At 53.0% G+C, this 4458-nt stretch overlaps 1 protein-coding gene across 1 annotated transcript in view; it reads right to left on the reverse strand.

The window, feature by feature from the left end:
- Positions 1–4452, reverse strand: part of SULT2B1 (sulfotransferase family 2B member 1) — a 15263-nt gene extending 10811 nt beyond the window's left edge. Inside the window, exon 1 of the mRNA XM_006026751.3 lies at positions 3925–4452. The gene's annotated coding sequence lies outside the window, so the exon portion shown is untranslated. The remainder of the gene's footprint in view (positions 1–3924) is intronic.
- Between the last annotated feature and the right edge of the window lie 6 nt (positions 4453–4458).

Below are 4458 nucleotides of genomic sequence, written 5' to 3' on the forward strand. Positions count from 1 at the left end.
CGCTTCCATTGAAAGCAAATTTACTTCTGACTGGCGCACATGTAGACATGCTACCAAGGAAAGCTTACTGCACAGTCTTTTACTGTGCCGTAAACTTACAGAGAATTAATAGCACATGTAGACACCCCCAGTGGGGTCAGAGCCCAGTCTTGGCAATAGCTCCCTAGAGTCAATCCTGAGTTGCCTACAATTGCAACGAGGTCAGGACCAGTTTCTGATCTTAGCTGCCCCACAATCAATCTGAAGTCGCTCCCCATTACAGTGGGGTTGGGGCCAGATTCTGATTTCAGCTTTCAGAACTGAATCTGGAATCATCCCCGACTGCAGTGGCATCAAGGCTGGACCCTGATCTTACCTCTCTAGGAATGAATCTGAAGTCACTTCAGTTTGCAGTGTGTTCAGGGCCAAATATTGATCTCAGCTGCTAGGAGTGCATGAGGAATCCAGACCAAGAGGTTGACAGAGGAAGAGAGCACCAAAAGGATTCCCCAGGTGCTACCCATGCCACAAAAACACCAGGATTCCAGACCCAGAGTCCCAAGGATTGGTGCTCTGTTGCACTGGGCACCACCAGCGTCCTGGTGGTAGCACTGGTTATATCCCACCGACTTGGCTTTGATTCCAAAGAAAATGCAAGATACTGATGGCTTTCTTACTGTGGGGAGCCGGGTAGGTCTGACTCATTGAGTCCTGTCCAAACCTGCCAAACAGAGCCACTTGCTTCCAACCAGAAAGGCCCCTGCCAAGACAGGGTAGCCTCTCTGCAGAACTAGCACTCTCCTAGCCCCAGAGAAACACAGAGGGTACCTGGGTCCTCTACAGATGGGTGCTCATGCATGACTCCTCTTGGAGCAGCGGAGTCCAGGCTCCACAGGCAGGAGTTCAGACTGGCAGGCATGGGCTCTGTGCACCAGTCTGCAGCTGTGGAGCCATTCCCGAATACTCTCCTGTGAGCATCCTCAGGGTTTTGTCCCGCTAGCACCAGGGCTCATTGGCAGCCTCCCTCAGCCAAGTGGAGCTTTGCCATCCTCCCTCCCCTGCCCATAAGAGTTCTTTATGATTAATTTCACAGTGCACCAAGTGAATGTGTGTGTGTGACCAACCATGCAGGTGAGTGCAAAAGTGTGCATGTGCATACACGAGCCTGCAATCCACAGAGGTGTGTGCAGGCAGAAGTGTGCAGTGATGTGCATGAGTATACACAAGCATGCACCAACGTGTGTGTGTGTGTTTGCACACAAATGTGCAGAGCTACGTGAGACAGTTGATGGGTATGCAAGAATATAGTATGCTTTGACACAGAAAGTGTGCGTAGGAGTGAGAGTATGTGCCTGTGCATGAGTGCGCAGGGGTGCCCATTTCGATACATGCATGCTGTGCATGGGGATGCTGGTACATGTGGGAAGGTGTCCACACGTGTGAGTGTATATGGGTGTGCACGAATGTACCTCAACATACATAAGTGCAGGGGCATGCAAGAACATACACTGTAGACCTTCCTGGAATATTGATCAATATATGCTGCTCACGCAAAGGCTTTGTTAAAGCACTTGTCAGAGTAGGCCTCACCAGCAAACCTAACCTGTGCAAGAACTCCTCACAAACAAAATTTAGCATGCGGGCCAGATGAGCACTCTTGCCAAGAGGTGGGAAGGAGAGATGACAGTACAAAGTAGGATAGTCCAGTACTAGGATAAGGCTCGAATGGAAACACCCAGGTCAGGATATGAAACAAGCCGATTTGATGAGGCTGAAGTTGGTTATTTATTCCCAGTTCCTTGTTCCTTATTCCAGGTTCACTTTTCAAAGCTAATCTAGACCCAATAAAAGCTTGTTATTAATGAATTACACATCCTAAAGAGAGAGAATTTCATTAGCTATCTATATGTACTAAATAATATGTAAAATAATATCCCACATAAAGTACAGAGCCCTAAATGAAGGTCAGATTAGGATGGGATTATGGGGTAAAATACTTCTTGGGCCACCCCAAACTTCCTATCAATGCCACTGGGGGACTGTCCCAAAGAACCCGCACCACAGTCCTACCAGGCCCAAAGCACGGTTTAGCCGTGCCAGGCTGCCAACTAACAGCCCCCATGCCCACTATACTATGTATAATGGCTTGAATAAGGAACTGGCTTTTGGGCTGGGATTATGACTAGAAATTCTGCTTGGGCCACCCATCAGAATACCTCTGCACCACTAGGAAACTCCACCGGATGCATCTGACCAGAGACTAGCCAGGTCCAAAGTGTGGTTCGGCTATGCCAGGATGCCAACTGACACGACCCCTGCCACTGTGATAAGTATATGGGTCTAAATTAGTTTTGAAAAATGAACCGGGGATAAGGAACTGGGAATAAGCAACTAACTTCAGCCTCAAGCCCATTTCACAAGGATACAGATGGAATGCAATACATAATTTGTTTTGATCATCGTATAAAAAGAGAATCGGAAAGCAGGGGAATTTTGTAGTGGCCTGGGGGAGCCTGGCTGGTGTTGTGCCAACCACTTTGTCACAGGTACAAATGCCCTAGCTCCTGGTCTGATGTACTCGTTAGGCCAAAACATGTTAGGGTTGTGCTTATAGACAAGAAACCTGGGCGAATCTTTGCAACCAAACTGAGCCTGTGGTGGTTCCTTAAGACAAGATTAGTATTGAGATCTCCTGGCTGTGACTTTACCAGCACCCCAGTTCCTGATACTTCAACAACACTGACAGCACATCCGTAACACCAGACGAGGACGACAGCAATGGCAACGCTGAGAACCCCAGATGACATGCACCAGGATCCATGAACGTGAATAAGCATGGGCATGCACAAGCATGTGAAAATGTGCACAGCTGTGGAAGGTGGGGACCATCCCCCAGCTCCTCACCTCTGTCCCTTCTGCCCTGCTGTCCTACCCCAACCTCCCTGTTTTGGACACTCCCTGCTGCCCCTGCTCATAGCGTTCCTCCCTGCCCTCTATCTTAGAGTCCTGGCGGAAGCCATCTTTTATAGCTTCACCCTCCTTCACCACACCTGCCTTTGGCCGCCATCCTTACCCCTGGCACAAGCCCCGCCTTGCTTGCCTGAGGCTGGAGAGTCACGCTGGGGTCACCAGCCATCTTGGACGGAGTGAGGCTGCGGGCCTAGCTCGTGGGGTGGCTCAAGGGGGCCTGACAGTGATGGTTCAGTCCAGAGCGCCCCCCCCCCCCGCGCTTGGTACAACGGTGCAACCCCACGGTAACCCCTTCATTCCCGAATGCCAAGCTCTGACTGACCCGCACTGGGGCAGAGCCCTGCCCTGGGGCGTGGAAGCTGCTGCTGCTGCCCACGGAGGCATGTTCAGGGACCGTGGCCCTTCAAAGAGGTGTAGGCCCGAGGACTCGCCTGTGCCAGCCGGGGGAGGTCCCGTGGGGAACGGGACAGAGCCACTTGGGCCCATGGGAGTCTCAGCTGGGGCACTGCCCCATCCCTGGGGGCCCTGGGTTGGGCAGGTTTCAGGTGGGGAAAACGAGGCAGAGACCGGGCCCAACACCCACAGGTGCTGGCATGGGGCAGCCAAAGCTATATAGAGACCCTTGAGGCATGGTGGGTGCACCCTTAGTGGGGCTGGATTGTGCCACAGGCTGGGCATCCAGATGCCAGCAACCCTGCTGGCTACTGGTTCTATCAATGTATGCTGCAAGGCTGCACTCTAGCCATGCGTGCCAGGTACAGGAGCTTCTGCTGCAGCCCTGTCCTATTCCAGTGCCCCTGCCCTGGAGCACTACAAGCCTCCAGGGGCAGGGCACCAACATATGGGCAGCCCAGACAAGCAGGGTCTGCAGTTCCAGGCTCTACACAGCAGGGGTGTAAAACTCAGATGAGTGGCATGGGACCAGTCCATAGCCCCCTCCCCTCCCATGCCTGATGCAGTGCAGATGGTACCCACCTGAGCCAGTCCAGATGCTGGGTGCAGCTGGCGGTACAGTCTAAGACCCGGCCCCAGTAGGCTGCCCCACTGGAGCTGGTCCTGGGCTACATTACTTCTGCAGCTCACTGGAGCAGGGTCCTGATCTGCCCCACGTGCACTACTCACTGGGGTTACATCTGAGGCTGCACCACCCACTGAGGCATGGGCAGCACAGCCAAGGACCCAGCTCCAGCAAGCAGCATAGCCAATGGAAACCCTGGACACTGCACTGTGGGCTGCACCAGCAACTGCATTGTATGGCTTCACAGGCCACATCTGGCCTGTTTGACACCCCTGCTGTATACCATCTGGCCATGTGGGGTACAGGGACACAGTTGGGGTGGGCTTGGGTCCTGTTGTACAACATCATGGGGATGGCCAAGTGGAGGATAGGATGCTCCACACCCTGCTGAGGTGGATTTGCAATTCTCCTGTAAGGCTGGGGTGAGAGAGGGGCACAGCCCCATAGCAGCCCTGACACTACATCCAGGCCACTCCTCTACATAAGTAGGG

Source organism: Alligator sinensis, unplaced genomic scaffold (assembly GCF_000455745.1).
Source record: "Alligator sinensis unplaced genomic scaffold, ASM45574v1 scaffold709_1, whole genome shotgun sequence".
Lineage (NCBI taxonomy): Eukaryota > Metazoa > Chordata > Crocodylia > Alligatoridae > Alligator > Alligator sinensis.